Raw genomic sequence first — 23,426 nt, forward strand, 5'->3', positions numbered from 1 at the left:
TCTTTGTCGATGGCCTTATCGGCCATAATAATTAAAATCGCAACCTGTCGAATATCCTCGTCGATGTAATTATCGCGTGCATCGACCCGGAAGATTTGCCCATCTCGGGCCTACTCTTTCGGGATAGCAAGAATCCGACGATTATAAGACCACTTAAGAAGCGTTCTCATTACCGTTCGCTTATCTAGGCACGATGTCGCGTCGTCTTACGCTACGAAGGACCCATCCATTAGGGCTCGGTACGCCCTCAGTCATTATCGATTTACTTTCACCAACTTTGTTCTACATTACGTCACGACACGATAAAATGGAAAATGTCAAATGCCAAGCTTCAATAATGAAATATTTCATCGATATGACATTTGACGGTGCTGTATGTAGTTATTACATTTCTCGCTTTTATTTTGTTGATGAGAAACATATTTTAATGAAATGGATTTCAGGCAAATAACAGAATAGAATATATATGAGTAAATACAAGAAAGCTGTTTAACTAATGAGAAGAACACTGGCACCATGACAGATGAACCCCAATTGTTTCCGTCGTTTCCAGAAGATTAAAATTCATAAGATATTCTTATATTTCTGTGACTATACTTTCCACGTGCGTTTAAAATATATTAACATTCTAAACATTGAAATAACGAATTTATCGCAATTTGATAGCAATACAAACATATTAATCATTGTTTCGTAAATAAGCGCATGCAAAGCATTATTTGTTATATGGTTTGAACTGTTTTAATTCGATTTTAATTTAAATATATAATTATATTATTTTACAATTTGATTATCAAAATATTTACAGTTAAAAATTAATAAATTGTACAGAAATAGTCATTAATCAAATTTTTTAAGTTAAAAAATTTCGAATTTATCAAACTTGTTTGAAAAATACATTGGCAAATTTTGTTTCATTAATCCATTTAATTTTATATGTTTGCATATAACAAACGAAAGGCAAGAGTGATATCCATTATATTGAATACTTTGTATGCAAAATTCGTTAAGTTAATCGTCCATGTTTTAAAAGGCGGATTGCGTTTACCGATAATCTCACGGGTGAGATTAATGGTCCGCGGTGACCGAGAGAGAACCGTATAGAGTCTCCGGTCCTGATGTTAAAAGAAAGTGGGCGATAAAAGCGAAATGGGCGGCGGATCGCCACCAAACGGTAGCATATCACGTCGGCAAGGTTTGCTTTTAATCACGAGCGGATCACGCTAACTGATTTCACAATCTTTATTAAGGCTTGTAATTGAGTCCCAGCGAGGCGCGAGCGCGCACGTTCGTAAGTAGATATAAGTGAGCAAGCACGAGTGTACGTACGCACGGCCGCACGCGCGTAAAAGAGGAAGGGAAAAAGAATGAGATAGAGAGATGCGCGCGATCACAGAGAGCGGGAAGTAACGCCACTACTTCCGAGTGTTTGCCGAAGGTTCGTTTGAGCTGGCTGTTAATTAATTCCTCTAACGCTGCCGGCGGTTACCGACGAGATGCATTAACGTCACCCCGGGTAGAGTCGACAGACTTCGGAAGAGCGTACAACGGTTGTACTTGTAGCGCTAATGGAATTGAACGAAATGCCGCGCGACCACAATATTGCGCCGCCGTGAGTAATTACATTGACGCGGCAGGTGATTTAACCTAATTACGGAATTAATACGCTCGGCTAGCCGGCCGCGACTCTACGTTTTTGCCGGCGCGGTTCGCCAACCGCGAAAGAGTGGGATTATTCGACGCTGTAAATGGATACGCAGCACTTAAATCTCGGCGCGTAATAGCTCCGAGAGCTTAATACTTTGTAATATTTATGACGTATAACCGAGATCATGGGATCAACAAAGTTAATATCCCACGATATCGACTAATGCATGAACGTGCGCGTTTCACTATACTTATGAAACAGCATGGAATTATACTAAATGTGCGATTCATTTGAAACCTATCCGTAGGATTAAATAGGATAATTACAACCTTCGAATGAATAGAGTAACGCGAGATAAATTCTCATAACAAAATTAATACGATATTTAATTGGTATAAATTACCTTAATTTTATAATGGTGATTTGTTATAGCGAATTATGTATTAATAGATATTTTACATAGCTGATAATGCGCTTGGTTTATTATTAATCACGATCGTTAGTAATAGCGAACTTCTATAAGAAGGGAGACTCCATGAAAAAGAGTAGAAGCCGCAAGAAATACACGGAAATGAATTTGTGCCAGAAAATTAAGCCGCGGCGTGCGCGTGTCACCGCACAACAAAATAATATTGTCGCGATCAATCTTACGCTATTAATAATCCCGAAAACGGCCGCGCAAACGTTCGATGTCAAGCCGAGTCGGGTTGTCAACGTCTCTCTCGACGTGGCACGGAACGCGGAAAATCAGGAAGCGAAAAGGTTCTCCGTATAAGACGAACTGTCACGAGCAAGAAAAGGGGTGGGGAGGAGGGAATTGGCACCCCCGCGCACCCTTTATCGTGCGACGACAGGTCGGGGGTTGGACGACCCCGGACAAGCAGGCATTCACCCGACCTTTTCACCCACTCCCCGAGTGCCCCCTATCTTCCTCCTCGATTTGACACCGTGCTCAAAGTCGTACTCCCGCCATCGTCCTACTTGCCCGTCGTCGTTCCATCACTGCCAGCCAGCTCCGTTATCATCGAGGAAGATTCTCTTCCTCGTTCCCTAAAGGGCTGCCCTGATATTCCGCCAATGAGGATAACAGAGCTAATACGTCGTATGCGCTACATTATCGTGTCTGTCTTTCGCAGCGTTGAATGAAGCTCGGGATTATATAAGTTTCTGACGCATACCACGAGGTGATCAGTTAAAGCCGCTGAAGTTATAGGAATAGAAATAATACCTGCCCCGCAATTATGATAAAGATATTACGTTATAAATTATTACATTGTATAATAACAGCAGACAGGCTCAGAATAAAAACAATTAAATGGAAATACTGACAGATAAGAGCCAAGGTGTGGGTATTGATGCACGAACTTTTTATTTTATTAACAGATGTGTATTAAAAATGTACGTTTCCGACCATTTTTAGTTCATCTTTAATATGAATATAAATATATAAAAATTACATGCCTTATCTATTAGTATTTCTACTTAATTGTTATTACATTGTCTCTCGAAAAATAAATAAAAGTAACTTTTGAGCGTAAATTATTATTTTGATACATTTAATGCTGATATTATGCTTGTCATAGCTGGCAAATTATAAAGATATAAAAGTGTAATGAATATAATATAGATAAACTATTTTTTGGAAAATTAAACTAGAATATGGCAGTACGAAAGATGTATCTAACGGTCTTAATTTTAGTTTAATTTTAACAAGCTATATATGTCCGCCGAACAGAGAGAGCAATTTATATTTAATAAAAGTTTTTAAATGTTCACATGTAAGCGATTTGTTTTAAAAGTGATGTACGTTAAATTATTGAATATATGAAATATAGTGAATTTAAATAAAGTACAAAAAATTTGCACCGAAAAAATTTAAAAGAGGCAAAATTTTAAGTAATTTTAACTAATTTAAATAATTAAAATCTAATCAAATTGGATGATCTACATAACTTTTTAAAAAAATGTTAAATTTTGCACGCCAGCTTGCGCTCCATAATACAATTGTGTCGTTCCAATTGTGTCACGAATACCTTGTATATGCATCGATCTAGAGCACTTTATATCGCCCGAGAGGCAAGGAATCGAAGTCAGAAGATGATATTTCTGCACCGCGAATTCCCAGAGTGCCTCTACAGCTGAAAGCATTTACAATCGATACCCGGCCTATTCCGACTTTTCCCGGCGTTGCGACGCTGAAAGGCATCGTTCTCGTATGCATAATTCGTCCTCACACGTCGACACACCGTGTTCTTCTATCGAGTGTGTAATCAAATCTCACGCGCAGCTTTCATCCGTTACGCGAAATCACAAGAAGGTGCGATTGTGAAAACTTCGATAGTCGTGATGTATCAGTAAAAAAAAGGAGACACGTGTAAGCACGAGTTTTTTTACTCTTTTCGAAATTCCTGATACATGTATACGCCGTCAGACAGACATGGTTTCTTATCATCACAATAAAAAAGAAAAGTTTAAAACTGACACAAAACCAGACTGAAGGGATGTTCTCTACTTTATACGTCGCAAAGAGAATGGCGTAAGTGCGGATATTCTCGCCAGGTCTCTTATCGAGTCGGTAGGCGCTCGTGACAATATCTCTTGGTCACGACTCCCGTGGGAATGGCGGGAAGCCTGGAGTCATATAAGGAGTACATTTGTCACACACACCAGGCAGTAGATCCTGTCCGCCCATATCCCACCATGATTGTCTTCCCGACTGCGCTTCTCGCGAACCCAGCAGGTATCGCGTGTGCACGTCCCGTCTATCCTTAATGTATTCACCTAACCCGTCCATCCATCTGATTCGCGAATAAATATTCCGTCGTACGAATCCCACATCGCAACGAGACGGTTCTTAACGCGCCGACAGTAAGACAAACGATCGAACGGATATTCGATAAAATATCAGTCGCGAATCGTCGATACGTTAATGATGGTCCTCGATAATGTTAGGTGGTTATTTTTCGAAGCATAATCTTCGAGGTAGATGATGATAAAATAAAAATATAAAAAAGCGTATATACATATATACATTTTTAAAAACTGATAAAAAAGCTCTCTTATCTATTCTAATCATTTTTTTAGTAATTTAATAATATACTTGTCGGTGAGAAAAAAAAAGAGAAAGAAACTTTTATAGAAAAATAAATAGATTGAATCTACTCTCAAGTTTTACTTTGTATGCTCTGACATGAAAACTTGTGCAAGATTGATGTGTACGTTGTCAAGAACCATCGCCACGGTGTTCGATATCTTATGAGAGAATATCGATAATATCACAAGTTGACGCTCGATTGCGTGTACGTTTGCGCTTTCAAAGGGCTTCTCAACAAAGATTCCGCTGGCATTTGTTGGATATTAGTTATTAATTTTTCATGGATCAAGTATCGCAACTATGAAAGTCTCGAGAAATTATCCATGTGTTGACAGAATAAATGAGTATAAGGCGATGTTATCGAAGAAAGTTTGATAAGTAGAGCTTTGGAATTATTAACTTTTGCTTTATCAAATATCGTTGACAGTGTCGTAGAAAATTAATGTGACTCGTCGTTGGCTCGACACGTGTCATCCATAAGAAAATTCTCGATATTTTAATTAATATTATGTACTCGAATATTCAATTAATAATTGAGCATATTTGTGTCATAAATCAATCTTTGATCTCTGATTGTTTCGCAAACGTATTTCGATAATAATATAACGGAACGGTCGTCATCGTGCAACGCGTTTCTCTAGATTATCTTGATTAGAGCTCGTGACGAGCGCCGAGACGCCTCTGCAGACGAGGAACTCGTGCATTTCGCGACATAGCAGACACATAGTCAGACGGTTCGTTCTATTTATAATGGAGGGACTTTAGTGAAACCGCGACAGATGCGACAAGAAAGCGAAATAAAAGAGCGAGAGAGATATACCTATTCCTCGATAAAGCCGATTCATTCTCTATCTATTTGTAACTGATCGTTATTTTTTTCGCTTGCGATAAAAATAATTGAAATTTTTATTATCAAATGATTTCTCAAGTAAAATTATTTTAAACGTAATTATAAAACAAATTTGCAATGGCAAAATTTGTTTGTCTACAACTTTTCAAATAAAATGATTAATTTATAGCAATAAAAAATAAAAAGTTTCTCGCAATTAAATTTTGCAAGATAGATAACGAAATATATTTTTTAACTAATTTCAGGTAGATTTTGCTCCAATAAAATAAAATGAATTTACGGGATTTAATTGTAAATATATTTAAGAGACAATATATATCGAAAATAGAGAAATATCGCAAAAAATAATCTTTTTCACGAAATTTTCTTCAATAAAAAAATAATATCTGCCAACCAATTAGTCACTAAAATTAAGGTCAAACGTTTTGCCATGTCGCATGTGTCGCGTATAATATAATGTTATTTCACATAGTTATTTTCTCACGTATATGCCCTATGCTTATTTCGTATTATTCGAACAAAGACAATCAGCCCTAGGATATTCCGAAGGTAACAGACATGAGATCCCTTGCCATCGGCAATGTGAATCGGCCTTTATGGCACGCTCATACTGTAGCAATTGCGGCGCCAAGTGACGGACCCCCGACGTCGTTCAACATCGGTGCCGGTGTTACTGGCGCTAACCCAAATTGTATACTGCCAATTCTCCCTCTCTCTAACCGTCTCTCCTTCTCTATCTCTTTCTGTTTTTCTTTCTCCTTCCATTTCGTATCCTACTATTTGATTCTTTCTGCTTGGTGTATCTTCGTCCGCACGAATTATAGACCGCTCGCCAGAGATATATCAAGTTGCCACTAGTCGAACTTATTTCGCGTCGATCATTCGATCAAGTTGACTTTTGATGAGACGAAATAGACTAATCTCGACTTGCTGAATACCCTCAGTCGCGTTAATGAGGCAAGCATTTCTTTCTACTTGAAATAATAGGATAAAAAAAAATTCAAGACAAATAGAGAGAGAATTGGCTAATTTGGAAATTTTTTCATTTGATAGATTATCATAATAGCTGTATTGTATATTGATACGTAAAATCGAGTATATGTTATAACGTAAAAATTATTTTTGTAACTTTTATTTCAACATAGACTGCGAGATGCTTATGTATGCTCTTATTTAGAATGTAATATTAATAATACTATTAATTCATTTAAAATGTTCTTTGAAATCTTACAATAAGTACCATACAATCCATACATACTGATCCTTTTTGCAATAAAAATTACAAAAATTATTTCAGATGATTTACTGTATAATATAATTGTGATTGTTGTTGTTATTGTTTCTCAAATGCAATGCGGAAAAATAAATTGTACACTTTGTGTGCTACGTCGCAAAACTAAGCATTCGTAATCAAACTTTAGTCATATGTTCCGCACTTGTATATCCACGTGGTAAATCTGCAGAGGCGGAGGTCAACCGGTAATTAAATCCACCGCCGACCTATTTACCATCGTACGATTTATAGGGCTCGAGAAAATTTCGGGGCGAAAATTTTGCGCGATGATCGAGCAGCCGAATTCCGGGCTGGGGCGAAATTCCGCGAATACGCGATAAATAAAACTGGGCGAGGCCGCCGCTCGTTTTTGGGATATGGATTGAATGAGAGTGCGGCACGGCAGAAAGCGCGTACCTCATGATTTTTCGTTCCCCGCTACCGCCGTTTACCAAACAATTCCCAATTGCCTTGTCAAAAAGTTCCGGCCAGAAATGGCTGCTGATTTATAGGTCGCGGATTTATCGTCCCGCCTAGCGAAAACGGGAAAAACAAAAGGGAACCAGAAAGGGGGATAGGCGGAGAGCCATCGAGGTGGAGAGGAAAATGGGAAATGCGCGAACGGGAAATGTTACGTATACATAAATGTGATTGACAAGTGTCATAGCTATAGCGCAATTAAAAGTTATCTAATATTAGAGTAAGATGGGAAATGTATTTTATAATTGCTTGCAGTTTTTATATTCGATATAATAATTAAATGCAGTAAGTTATCTGAAGAATCTTAAACAATCATATAAATTAACTAAAACTTTTGAAAAAATGAGAGAAAGACAGAAAAAACTGTGTGTGTCAGAGCTTAGAATTATTTTTTGTTTCACATTTAAAAAAAATCACTGTTTTTTTATCTAACGCAACATTCCCTTGACGTGGAAGGCACTCCATTTTTATATGGCTCTATTCGGCCGACGATACGTCACTGGAAGGAAAAACGTGTCCCGCGCGTGAAACGCCGCTGCGAGCATCAGATCGCTTCGTTTTCGAGAGTATTTTAAACCCTAGCCGGTCATTAATACACATCCGCTCGGTGTATACGACTAGTCGGGGGTGAGGTCGAGTGTTATATAGCGCACGAGTGTGCATCCACGAATGAATTATCGGCAGCGAGCTCGATGCAACCGGCACAAAATCGCCGCGAAACTCAACTTCGTCTAGCCCACTTGCGCACACTTGTGTGTAGTCACTTTCTACCGTGTCTATGAATATATAATAAGTATATGATGTACGATAAAATTCCTGCTCGCTCAAAGACCCCCATCAACAAGGCGGAGAAGAATAGGACGATTTTAATGTAATTCCATTCGTAATTGCAAATTACTTTCGTTATTTATATATCGCTGTTCTCGTTAATTATTATTATTGTTATTTTTTTTTTTTTTTTTCATTAGACGTTCTAAAATTCTATGCATATAAAAATTAATATTTGAAATATTATGTAAAATATAACGACACCAAAGCATGATCTCTTTGCGCAGATATATACGTATACAATATATAATAATATATTATAATAACGAATTATTTTGCTGAAAAATATGTGCAGACGTGCACACAATTTAACCGTTAAGCAAATTATCGCATATAAGTTTTCTGATTGTTATATATTCAATTCAAATTGCAAACAGTCTGCGGAGCGTCTAGTACTATAAATAATTATAGAATAATTTAGTTGGGGTTCTACTAACTCTCGGATCATCGCAATGTAACGTCGGCAACATTATTTCCCGTATGTGCACGCATCTACGTTCTGGCAACTGGGAAACGAAGTATTGAAACTGTTGCCGTTAGTTAATTTTCCTGAATCGCGACGAGATCCAAAGTCAAACTTTCTCGATTGCCCGCAGCGGTTGACGTTAATTCCATTCGTCCCCATCGGGAACGAAATTTGCACGTCGAGTATACCGAATGATTTCACCCAGAACAGCTTAACATGTTTGATAACAAATAGTAATCCTTTTATTAAGGCAAATCGCGGCAGATGGAAGATGAGATGAGAAAAAAATAGCGATTAAATATTAATTATAAAAACTGAAATAAAAGAGCACTTTCTAATTAATTATTGTAAATTGTGCGGTTACAAGAAAACGTGACTGTTACTTTTGATTAAATCATTAAACAAATTAATAGAAAATTAATAAAATAATTAACGGACAATATGCACATAAAGGACAAAGAGGATATTAATAGCTGAAACAACAAGTTGAAGTAATAAATGTATATTACACATTTTAGTTATTTTAGAATTCTCGATTTTCAAGTTAATTAATATTGTAAATAATTATTCATTCAGTATTAATATTAATATTAATATTTGATATCAATCTCATATATTGTTTTAATCTGCTTTATATGACATAAATATACATACAATGATTTGACATAAACACACAATTTTCATTTATAAAAATATAATAGATGTATTTTTTGGGATCCTATACTCTCGTTGTTTCGCTCATTAATACGGTAATTATGCAAATCTGACGACAAATTTTGTAGTCTTGCGATACTTATATAATCTGACACTATTATCGCCCGGTGTAGTCGACGACAAGAAAGTGAAAAGACGTCGCGAAGAGGACGACGAGTGTCGAAAACGGCCATGAAAACGGCGGTCACGGTGAAGGAGGGAGAGGAAAAGGGCCGAGAGAGATAGTAGCAAAAACGACGCGGCGGACATTTCGAGTAACTCGGAGCGGACAATCTCGAGAGGGTGCGAATAATTTATGCGCGCAATTAGGTGGCAGCGGGGGCATGTAAATTAATTGGGAAGATGGTAGTAAAAGTTAATTTGGTAGGTAACCAGGGCTCATTTGGCTCAGGTGGCGCGCGCGGAGTGCTTCTCCGATTCGAGAGCAGAATTCGTGGGAGGTAAAAACTTAAACGGGGGAGAGAAACACCGAGAAATAGAGGCTTGTTTCGGTACATATGTATGTATGTGTATATGTATTTTCTAAATGTGCGCGTGACCCTCCATAAACATGAAATGGTACACGTTTTATCACAGGCGAGTATTACTAACATAAGATGAATTGATCTCTTATAACGCGTTTTGCACGTAATCTATTTTATATGAAAATATTTCTGTTATTTTGTAAAGCGCACGCGCGTTGTGCTTTTCCTTCAGATAATTCTAAAACTAAGATAATGAGATTCTCTCCCTTTAAAATTTTGCATGCATATACATATATATCAGTATGGAAAGGAAATCGAGATAAAGCACGCGCCGCATGCTAACGCAAAGTGGCAGAGAGTGTTAGTAACAAGAAGAATATGAAAATGACGAAGTGAGAATGACATACTGAATGAGGGAGGTAACTATGACATACTGAATGTTTTATCGCTAATTGAATCTCTCTCGCTAAGCGTTCAAAAAACACTAAAAATGTAAATCATATGTCGCGCGTACATTTACATTCTCAACCTTGTAGAAACAATGATTTATTTGTCAGATTCAGCAAAATATATGTCATATTTACGATTATATTAATAAATTACTAAATTCGTTGTTATGATGTAGCTAATAATTCTCGTCGAAATCGCGGAATTCTCTTTTCACGGAATATCTATAAATTATCAACACACTTTTTCATTTCGAAAAGCTTAAAATTTTCATGAAACGGGTAATTTATCTGGCGTCAACTGAATAAATGTCTTATGAGCTTTCGTCGAAAACTCTCGATCTCTGAGCTTTCGTCGTTCATGATGCACTACATCCATCTTTCTTCGAGTCATTTTCCGAGATTCGCGAGTTAATAGACAGAGAGATAGTGAGCGGTTTGTCGATAGCGGATACAACGTTGATCCTTAGCGATGAAATATCGATCATATTCGATTCATCTCTCGTACGGTTGAATCCTTTCTAAAGGAATAGAATAGTGCAGACAAGGTGCTCTCGATCTCTCTCCATTTCCTCGTCATCAAATAGACCAAGAATCTATCTCGATCAGGAATATTTTTTTTTATGCGTATGCGGACACAATGGATTAACGTAGAAACGAGATGTCTTGGTCAAGTAAAATTTCAGTTAGATTATAGTTCTATTATTCTCTGAATAATAAATTGCAATAATAAAAAATATAAATGTACTAGAGATTAAATCGGAAAAAGGTCGCAATAAAATGACAATAATGGATGCTATTATACGTGTTCGCAAAAGTAATTTGCAGCGATGCACCGGTTGACTTAATTACTTTAATTTCCGGAAGAAAGGAAAGAAAGGGAATACTTTCCGGTGAAAGTCCTTTGTAATTCAAACTCTTAACTAGAATAGAAATTAATGCGACGAAAGATGATAAAGGCGCTCGAATACTACTTTAAGAACTCGGGAGAGTTTTGCGGAAGATTGGCATAAAATACAAAGAAAAGGTGGAAAAATTAAATTAGGATCATCCAACGAGCTTCTTACGAATACGACGGATCCGACAATCGGAAAAGAATAGATTATATATACAGAGCGAGATACAAAGAATATTAAGTAGACGTGACGTTCTTAGACAGGAAAAAAATGAATTTCCTTCTTTTGACGTATAAAAAAGATATATACCAGTATATACAAAACGTTATCATACAAAAAAGATAATAAAATAAAATTGCCTGAGTAGAAAAATTTTTTCTCAATTTTAAAATAATAATCGTTCGGCTTAAACGTTGCTAAATAAAAAAAAAAAAACCCACACATTTCGAGCGAGCTTCAAATTAGTGTTACATAGTTATTGCCACTATATTCTGACATCCTATAGTTATCCGCCATATCGTACGATCTCCCTATTATAAATTGCCATTAATGTCGAGTTTCGGGAACCGCGCGAGTGACATATCGAAAGAAAAAGATGAGCGCTAAAAGTACGCTTTGAGGGTACTGAAACGCACCACGCTTCCTTTCAAGGCGTCGTGAACTGAGAATGAATGTAGAAACTTCCTCGAGAGCTGGAAGCCAAGAATTCCTCGGGAGAAAAGAGGCAAACGGCGCTGACGGAGAAGTGAGGAAAAATTTACGAGAACTGGACCGTTCCCATTGAAATCCCGGGTCTGGAAAATCGCGAAATCGTTGAAATAACGTCGCGATACCGGCGAAAATCTCGCGGGGGATTCGATATCCGCCGTTCATAAAGAAGAAGCGCCAAACGTAACCGAAAATTACTGTCGGGAGGAGAACCGCACGCAGTTACACCACTCGTTCATTCTTGTTCCGATATCCGCTTATAAATCGTGTTACAAACTCGCGCAAAGTTTAACAATTTCAGGTGCGTTATCACTTTTATGGCCAAACTATTCGCGACCATTTCTCGATATGTTATTAGTGATCTTTTCCGATTCAGAAAGTTATATTTAATTTAAGTAAATTTATAAATGTAATTATGCATATGCAATATAATTAAAATTATGAAAGCGAAATGTGTACAGCATATTTGTATGTATATATGTATATATAAAATATATTGTGTTTTCTTATATTATATTATTTTATTTTAATTAAAATAATATAATTTTGCTTTTATAATTTAATGAATAATAATTTAATGTATATGAAATGATAAAATTTAATTATAATAAAATAAAAAGTATATCTATAATATGTAAAAATAAATTTTGCTTTTTATGTTTATTTTAATTATACTGCATAATTATAAATTTACTTAAAAACTTTCTGATATATACATACATACTGATAACAAAAATAAAATATGCAGTGTGTTTGTTTTTAAATATTAATACGGCATTATTTTCACGTTACTTATTTTTATCACAATTTTTCAACATACGCATTTGTCATATTTTCGTCATTTTGCTCCGCTTCATCAATTTTTCATCAATTTTTCTCTTCGTCGGAGATGCCGATCTTCGCGAGAGAGAAGGCCAGAATTCGAACTTTCTCCGTTCGTTTCTAGTTCGCAGTTCAGCCCAGGAGGAAGTGGTGCATTTCGGTAGCTTCGAAAGCGCGTCAGTCATGAGAGAAGAATCGTGCGATTTCAGCGCGTAACATCTCGCGGAGCGGGAAACGGTTCGGCGACCAGGCTGCGGGAAGAATACCTGCACATTCTACGTGCTACGTGTTTCACGTTTCGTTTCTGTACGAAAACGTAAAGTTTCCGCGAGAGTAATTTTATGGAATATTTACACCATCGCCATCGCCAAACCGCCGTCATCTAACCGCTCGTGGATCTGTGATGTGTAATATGTAACGCTATCTCTTGCGTAAAAGTTGTTTCCGCTTTGAATTCGCAAACCTGAGCACGAGCGAATTAAACGCTTGTTAGAACGCCATGTAAAATCACGGAGAAGTTTTAGCTTTAAATTTGTTTTCTGCATTATTTTATCACAACTATATACTAACTATATGATAACTGAGTTGAGGTTCGCGTTTAGTCTAGGTTTGGACAAAATTAATTTCAAATGTTAAAATACGCAATATGACAAAATATGCGATATGTGTGGAAAGACGCATTATATTCTTTCCAGCTCAGGCTATTAAAACAGCTGCAACAGCTGTAATTGCTCGCGCTACAATTGCGAACAAATGTGGTAATGGATACTTTCGTTTAAAAACTTGGTTGTTCTTTCTTTACAAGACATTTCCTTAATTTCTCTTGCGAAAACAGCTTGTGTTTTTCCCACTCTTGCCTTTCATTACGGCGAGCGAATGAACGAACGAACGAACGAACGAACGAACGAACGGCATTCCCCAAGGACGAAATTAGTGCGGAGGATAATTGTGTTGCACGCTCGCGCAAATGTCCAGTTTGTTGTTTCAGTAGCCACCGCGTTGCTGAATGCGCGAAAGAGCTATAGTGGTCGTTTATTCTCGCACGAGCGGGGAAGTGCGACGCGTATACGCGTCGGGCTTGTGTTGTGTCACGCTATACGTTAGGTACATCGCGCTGTAGCAGCATCGCCCCGGTGACGTGATGCGCATCTGCATCTGAAATTTAAGCGTCTCCATGTATACGCCTACCTAGATATCACATTCAAACTTGTCCAACTTCCGTCGAGCGGACGTCCCGCGGTCCTAAACTTCCGCGGCGCGCGCTGAATCGTCGTTGCTCAAGTTCGGCCTCACTTTGACCGTGTGGCTTCGCGCGCATTTGGCGCCGACCCTATCGCCCCCGAAACGTATTCCGGGACGCGGCTGAACGCACATAAACTTGACGATACAGAACAGCAAGATTGCACACCAGCTGTCATGCTAGCTAACTGTGACTTTTCGCGTGGCAACGAAATAACGATCGCCTACATTCTATTCGCTATTATTAATCTTGTACCGCACGAATTTTTCCCCGGCGCAGAGAAAATATATTTTACGTATATGAAAATGTATGTGTCTTGAATATTTATCCATTTAAAAATAAAATACTTTTAGAAAAATTTGAGAGAAAAAGAATTGGGATAAACCTTTAAAATTTTATTCATGATATATTTTATCAATTTATCAAAAGACATTTAAAATTGCATATTATTAGAATAATTTAGAATTTTTTATATATGAGATAAGATTTCAAGTAAAGTTTTGTACATCTCTTATTTAGTATTCATTAAACTTGTTACATAACACCTTTATCGAGTTACGCTTAATATGACAGTATATTAACAATATGTTATTTGGTATAACAACTATAATAATAAACTGGGGATCCGCGCATTTAGTCTCCATTTATTTTTTTTTACCTTCTACCTTCTTCGAGTTTTTTTTTGCTTCTATTTTCTCTTTAACGCCGGGCCAATTAGATTTCAACTTTATCGTCATTTATTCCACATTATAATAGGTCAGTCTAATGTAATATAATTTTATTATCGCTGTACACATATATATCGACTATCATCCATTATTTTCGTTCCCACTCTCCCAATTAGGGCAGCCACCAATTTGATCTCTTGGACAAAGCTCCGCCGTCCGATCCTTCTTATCGAAAATTACTAATATCCGGCTACATACAAGATAGGGATTACCCCAGTCGACCAATCAATTTGCCATGGCCCAACCCTCTTTTTATTCAGATTGGGATGGATACGTGCAACATTCGTTCGTGTCGGAGGAGATTCCGACCAGCGCGTCGCGCGTTTATAAGAAGCAATTCACCCTGGAAATGCGACGCGGTGGCCCACTTTTTCTGCGTTCCTGTCTTCTTTGTGCCAGTGCCGGCTACGTTCTCTTCGTCACCGTGCAAACTGCGTAAATATAGTTCAGCCACCGCAAAATTCCGCAAACAGACAGGATTGCATCATCAACGGCGCAAAAGAGAAATGAGCTTCGACTCGCGTTAAACGACTTATAAATTTGAGAATTTTTCAAATAATATTTTTGCAATGCAAACATTTTTTCATATTTAACGCAGAATATTTCCAAATATTAATTTTAACGATTTTAATCTTTTACTATAATTTTTATGCAGACAATAAAAATATATGCATGCAATAAATGCGATTTGAAATTTTAATGTCAATATTCTATGCAAATAATTAAAAATTTATTCTCTAGATTTATTTGTATATTTATAATTTATTCAAATAATTTAATTATTTATGATGCTTTGCGTAAACACGCGGCGTTGCACCTTTGATTGGGCCGTCGCTGTACGCACTTTTTTCCTTCATAGGGGTTAGGGAAGAAGGGTCCTTGTTGCCCGCGAGGAGGTTCTTGTGAAGGTGAATTAAGTCGTAATGAAGTACGTAGTGAGAGAGCTTGGTTCCTCTCTTCCGAGGTAATACCTCTCCTTCCCGGAGGACAAGCTTTCGCGCGAGGAAAGACTGCCTGAACTTCGTTCAACACAACGATCGTGCGGTGCAAAGAAAGCATAAAAATAGAGAAGGAAAAAAGGAAAAAAAAGAAGAAGAAGAGAAAGTTTGCGCGCAGGTGGAAGCATTTTTTAAAAGACGTTTTACGCGCGATTGATCCGCACACGACCGTCTGCGTTCTCGCGGTAATTTTCCCTCCTTGAATTTTATTCTTCTCTCTATATTATCTCTTCTAGAGATTTCACTGTGTGTATAATTGTTGGCAAATCGGAAATGCATACATTTCCGATCAGATAAAAAAGATAAAAACATATTATCACCTATGAAATTTGCGTTTCAATATTTTAAGTTACTTGATTAATGACTTAAACGTTTATTAACATAATAAAACTAACATCATAATAAATTAATTAACTAAAATAATTTAGGAATTATCTATTAATTTATTTAATTTATTATATTATTCAGAAATTTGCACATTGATTGAAATTTAAATTAAAAAATATTTATCTTATTTCTTTTTAAGATATTTAATATTATCGTTGAAAGTGCCGTATATTCGTTCATAAATTTTTTAGATGAAATGTCAGATAAAATTGTAATTGATGTAGGAACCATGCGTATCTGCGTTCACTAGTGAACGTAGGTAGATTCTCGCGTATCTACCCGGCTAAAATAGCACGGCGCTTCTAGGGGAGCCTATGTTATAACTCTGTTTAAGTATCCCGGCATTATTAGCAATAATTATTGTTGCGGCCGACCGCAGCGGAAAACGAGAGCTACGAGTTTAACTGGCGGCAGTGAGGGAGCAGGTGTTCCGCGGTCTTATACCAATACCTATATACTCGCCGCGCATCGTTGAACCTTGACGCTATTAGCCGTCGTTATGCAGCGATGAACGCCATTTTCATTAACCCGACCACACGAAATATTAATTCTTTTTATTTTCTAATCAGTACTTTTTACGTCGCGTTAGATCTTCGAGGGAAATCCTCGGCGAAGATGGGATTTCTCGTATTCCACCAACTTTATGGCGGCTTGCTATCCACCTGCACCACTTCCGAACACTTTATTTCCCGGAATAAATCGGCATTATGGAACGCGTATTGGCATGCAAGCTATTTCATGTCCGCTATACTTCGTAAATCATAATGCAAAAAATGTGAGATTATGGTCTATTTTTTATATGTACATCTGCTATTTGTTGTTTTTTTTTTATGGTGACTCGATGTAATTGGCAAACGCGTAGAAATGCTTGTTGGATTTTCACAGCGTTTATTAACATCGATCATATTGTTAGTAATACTTAGGCCACATTGGAGGGAGAAGGGAATAATATACTTCAGACGAAATAAAAATAGATAAATAAAAAGAAAAATATATAGCAACATAAAATTTTAAATCTTTCTTTTTAGAGAGCCGTAAAAAGTAACATTCAATAATATAGTACAATAAAATACTTTTTTATATTACTAAAATAAATTTTTTTTCTCTCATAAAATGATCATTTTATCTAATGATTTTTTTATTTCGCAATATTTCTTTTCCTCTCTCTCTTCTTCTTATTTTTTACGCAAAAATTGTTTCTCATATCAATAAAACAATTAAGTAGCTATATTTAATCGGAATATTTCAAAGCATAATTTGAATGTACATCTTTTGCGATGTTATGAATAACATCTTGAGCCCCTGAATGCACTCGCAATTAATAACAGGATTACTACACATTTCCGTCCTATGACTAACATAGTGCAATACTCACGACCCGTAATTCACTATGACTTATAGCGTAGCTGGGTAAACATTCTAATAGTAATTGCTAAATTTCTAGACATAATTTAACACTGATCGTGCATCAGTTTGAAATACATGTGGAAAATGCATTTAGATTACTGTTAGAGAAGCTCTCGTCTGGAAAATCCTATCACTGAACCAACTTTTTACACAGTCCTAAGTAAATAGCAAACTTCTATCGAGAAGCCAATATTTCCCCTTCAAACGATCTCATTTAGAACTCCAGGTAAATGTTATAATAATTTCTCAAGTTTGTATATTGGGATAAAAGTTTAATCAATATCGAAATTTAATCGTTCTATATATCTGAGATATCAAAGATTCTGAGATATCAAAGATCCTATTATCACATAATTAAATTGATTATTTGAGAAATCAGATAAATGAATCAAAAATTTTTTTTTAAATTAATTAAAAAAAATAAGTTATATACATATTTCATTTTACTTTTTTTTTATTTTATTTAGATATAAAATATAATATATATAAATTATATATATTTATGAGCACATTTAAAATATTGCGGTATAAAACTTAATTTTGTAATTTTTTTGTGATATATCTAATTTCAAAAATAATTTAAATGTTTAAAATCTTAATAGGACATCGTTTATTCTTAAATTTCGCATCTCCATTCTCTTTTGACATTCAGAAGAAAATATATATTTTCTAGAAGAATATATATTTTCTTTCCAGTCGCCTTGCATTTCAGCTTTGATTCGTATTACGATTTCGGTCAGTGTGCTAAATCCTTGCCACAATGTAATCTTCCGACAATTACCGAGTCATGCGGCTTAAGTTGTTAGTCCTGCCGCAATTAATAACACGCGCAACGTAACGAGAGCGTTTGCGGAGATGCCGGAAGCGCAGCGCGGTGCAATAATCACGGGCGCTCGTAATTCACCATGACTTACGAGCGTTAACGGCCAAAATCGCAATTACTAAATTTCTCACAAAATTTCGCACCGCGGACATCGCGGCCGGACGGAACGAAAATACACGGACAGAGATAGGGTCAATCATGTGGACGCTTACAAATTTTATTTTCGTCCTTTCCGCTCGTGCGAGTTTTCAGGTGATAAGCGGGCAAACGACCGGTAATTTCGTCATCGCTCCGTAATATTACCGTGTTCTCGTTACCGTAATCTCGTAAATCGTGGCCGTCAGTGTGTAGCCGACGCGATGAGATAAAGAGAGAGAGAGAGAGTGCCGTAATGCCGTCATAGTGCCCCGGCGGCCTTCTCCAAGATCGGCGAAATTAAATTTTCATCCGACCGCTTTGGCCTCCTTTCCTTTTTCGATCCCACTTGCGCTACCGCTTCCATCATTGCTCTCTATCCTCTTTTATTTTTCAATTCCGCCATCTTTTGCAATCTTTCTCTTCCACGGATGCAACGGCAAATACTACTTTCTTCCTTCTCTCTTTCTTCTGTATTTCTCTCATAACTGCATCTCGTTTCGAATTTCTTTACTTATCGGTCGCGCGAGATCTCATTTAACTTCACTTTTATTTAACATTTTTCAAATTGTGACTAAATTATTCGTGTCGCGTATATCATCACTGATAATTTGAAATAAATAAATATATATCTTGTACGTATATAAGAGAAGCTGTCAGTTGTAAACACAAACGTTGCTTGAAATTGTATAGCTTTATTTGAAGTTTCTACTGCGAAAACAATGTTTCAAAGATTCTAGTTTAAATATATAATAATGAAGACTGTTTATGTCTCACAAACTCTATTGCTGAAGAATTCATTATATTCAGAAATGCGCATTGAGACTCTATCATTACATTTCTCCTAATTTCTCTCTCTTCGCACGATTCTTGTGAAGCGATTTGCTCCTCATGCCCTTTATCAACGTTCTCACGAATTAATGTCGCGTTCTGAATTCTATCGCTATCTATCGTGCGATCTTATTTCTGAAATTATGGCTGAATTATTCGCGCGATTTATCATCCGTGATAATTCAAGTACGGAATAGAGAAAACGATTAATGCCCGATTGTGCCGGCAATACCTTTCGCACGTGTAAAGACAGTTAAAGTGTAGTGCGTGCGCCATAATGAAGACTTTACGCGCCTCACGAGAATTTATTAGTATACTCGGAATTGAGAGTCTATCATTATTAACGTTGCTTATAATTTTCTATTCCCCTTCGTTCGAATCTCGCGGGCCATTCTCCTTACGATTTATATTCTTTCTCACGAATTAAAGTTCTGTATTTTTTTTTATTAATAAAGAAAAAACTTGCAGAAAAAAATTAAGAGGATCGCGATTACTAACTATGCTTCATGAAATCCGTGGATATATGATACGCTGAACGCGACATAAAGACGAAAGAAGCACGTAGAAACGTCTATTCAGTGTAAAATCTTGCGAAAGCAACAACCATAAATCGTACTGTGATTCTCAGACAGTAGGTATAATACACAATGCGAAGAGAGAGAGAGAGAGAGAGAGAGAGAGAGAGAGAGTCGAGCGCGTTTCTAGAAATTAAATAAGATTAAATTAGGCGAACTAAGTTGGCGCGCTGTAAGGTACTGTAAATAATTGCGATGCGCGCCGACAACGTTTCAGTCTCTCTCTTTGCGTGATTTTATCATGGAGCTGAATAATTTATTTGTTTGCCAATTTTGTAAATTTGTCCAGTCGTGGCAAAAGCGAGTTGCGAGCGAATTTAGCCGGTTAAAATAAATGTGCTGTTATATTTGCCTATATTTAGCAAATTCAGCGAAGCTTTCGGGAAAGCAAAGCAATCTGTGTGTCTCTCGTGTCTGACTAACAATATTAAAGTGAAGAGATGTAAGTGAAACATGCCAACATTATTATTAAATTAAATTGCATTCTATTCCTAAAAATAATATATTAAGTCAAAAAAACAATCGGACGCTCCTTTTTTTCCAATTGCATTTTGCGACTCAATTAAACATTAAATGCGCGCACTTGGACGCAGCCAGAACGGAGCCGTCACTAACTGCAGAGGAAGTGCACCTCCTCCGTTTTTTTTTCCTTCTAATTACAACAGCAATTATGAAAGCACTATATCATTATCGGCTCGTTCTTTGGCTCGTCGGCTCGGATAACGAGTACATGGACGAATAGACAGACATTATTCTACGAATATTTTCTTTTTCTCAGCGGCGCGCACTGAGAGAGACCATGGGTTGCGCGCGATCGATCGACCTCGAAAAATAACATTGACCTAAAGCGCAAAACAGTCTTTGCAACAACATAAATGCAGAGAGAAAATTGATAATTAATCGACCATATTTCAACGTATAAATAGAATGTTATTTTTGTTGTCCGTTGAATGTTTTTCGATAAAATTATAATTGTATGTCAAATGAAACACTAAACAAAAATCTTTATTTCTTTAAAATTATATAAAAACAAACTAAATTTATTGAGACATGATGAGGCGATATTAACGATAATTTTTTATTATTATATTTATATATTATATTTATTACCATTCATTTTTTTTTAAATCTTTTGAACTCAATATTCTTTTTATCTCTTTTCATTATGATAATGTCAATTTCAATTGTAATATTTTGATATAAATTGGCAGAGTATTTTTGTGAATATCATAAATAATTTGCAACGTTCGTCTGCTTGCCGTTTTCATGCAATATATATCATTAAACCTTTACGCGTCCAACATGAGAATCAATTCCGAATTTTATTTTTTACAAAACTCTAAAAAAATTATTTTTATCTAATTTTATAAATACTTGTAATATTCTATTGAATTTACTATAGAATATAATATATATATATATATATGAATTTACTAAATATTCTATATTTATATAATATTATATATTTAGCCACTTTCAATATTAGAGTAAGCTTATAATAATGATTTAAATTATAAAAATTGAATATATATTGATTATTATATTATGTTATAATAAAACTGAATATTAGAAAGTCGAAAATAGTTACTGTAATTCATTTACAATTAATTTATTTTGACATATTAAAAGACACAGTTATATTCGTTTCCTGGCATTAAAATTAAAATTAAAATGATATCATCGAATATCTCTAGCTGATAATATTTCAAACTTAATAAATCGTGATTCTAGAATATTGCGCCAATTAGACATGCTTATCCAGAATAGTTTGTATGGCATTGTGACGTGCCGCCAGATCGAAACGTTTTAAACAGACATCTGGACACTACAGCGCTGTAATCCGTACTAACGAGGGATTAGTACGAAATGTACTAATACTCGTATTCGAACGTTCGTTGCGCAATTTTGTATATGTGATTTCTGACGTTGCTTTGCAACGTATAACAGTCTTTCTCTTGATAAATTTTTTAATAATTTTTGATATTATTTTCATTTTATTAATAAAGACAATATAATGTGTGACAGGTTTTTTTAATAGTTTAATATAATAAAATATGATTGCGATATAAATATATATATATAATATAATCTTTTCATGTATGTACATATAATTTTTAAATAAATGTTCTCTCCCAATTAACCAATTAACACACAAGAACTAATTACATTAACAAAAAAATGAATTCGCAATCTTCTCAAAATTGAACGCGATTTAGACTTTCATAATATATCTATCCATACCGATGACTTTTTTTTTTATAGCAAGCCGCTGTACAAGGAACACAAAACAATTTACGCTCCCTAGTTGCATTAGAAACATTATTTTACGGAAAGAAAGCTTTTCATTTGGACAGTATTGTCAAATGAAAAATCTCGATGGCTATTCGATGTCGACCGGCGGCACCGCGGAAAGAAAGAAGCTCTCTTGGCGCGACATCCCACGGCGCTTATAACTCGGAAGCTTATTTTCGCGGCGGTACGTGTTCTCCACGAGTGGGTGAGCACTCGTAGAAATGGTTTCTAACGGTGCCATCCTGACCCCGGTCACGCATCGCGAGGGTGAACGGGCGTTGTTAGAAGATGGGATCTCGGGGGGAAGTCACCGTGCTGCGTTCGTGAAGCGCAAACGAACCTTTACATAGGCGCTCCTTTCCTACCCTCTCTCCTCTCTTTCTTTCGTTTGTCGCACCGGCACAACCGCCGCCGCCTAATTATTGCGCATATTCTCCGCAGATGAAATTAAATGAAAGCGGTTTGCGAAAATTTACGCGAATACCACGCGCCAATATGCGAAAATTAAATTATACCCTAATGCTTCGTTCGGGATTCGGATCTTGATTCTTCGATTCATTTACTCAATCACGTGCGATGTGACACATTGTATATATGGTAATGAAATTAAAAGTGAAGATATATTATATGCGATAACGAAGCTAATAAATAAATTAATCTATAAAACGCGATTATTTCCACAATCGAAAAAAAAGTTGTAAATTATTTAAATATATAAAAATAAATTAAAATAAAAAAAATTTCAAGTATCTAATTAATAGCAACATCAGTTCGAGACACTCTATATGAAAATTAAAAAAAAAAACAGGATTTTTTTATTCAGAACTTTCAGTTTTAATTTTATCACAAGTTGCTTGACAAATTTTGCATCCTTAGATAGAATACACTTACAATTAGTTAATTTTCTTTTGTCTCTTATCACAAACATTGCTATTAGAAAAAAGTAATAAAATTAATCAATGATAAATTGTTATTATCGTATCTTTTTGATATTATTGTTATAATCTAATGCAAATATCGTTAGCGAGGATATTACGAAAAGAGATTTCCAGAAGAAGGATTTGCATATTCTCACTGCACTCCAAACCGAATTTTGAAACGCTATTTCGTACAAGATCCATTGTATAGTAACCTTCGTTATGCAGATCGGAGTGCGTTATATACGGAAATCACTTCCTGCGACGTATAAATTCTGGCATTTGTTGCGATCTAAGTACTTTTTACCTGATTTTTGAATCGATTTCTCCATTGTTTTCATTTACGTTATCTATTTGTTTATTTATTTATTTTATAACCACAAATTCATAAATTTTCACGAAAG

At 35.9% G+C, this 23,426-nt stretch overlaps 1 protein-coding gene across 1 annotated transcript in view; it reads left to right on the plus strand.

The window, feature by feature from the left end:
• Nucleotides 1-23,426, plus strand: part of LOC126858585 (protein rhomboid) — a 353,604-nt gene that overhangs the window by 179,290 nt on the left and 150,888 nt on the right. The window lies entirely within an intron of this gene.

The sequence above is a fragment of the Cataglyphis hispanica genome, chromosome 26 (assembly GCF_021464435.1).
Source record: "Cataglyphis hispanica isolate Lineage 1 chromosome 26, ULB_Chis1_1.0, whole genome shotgun sequence".
Taxonomy (NCBI): Eukaryota; Metazoa; Arthropoda; class Insecta; order Hymenoptera; family Formicidae; genus Cataglyphis; species Cataglyphis hispanica.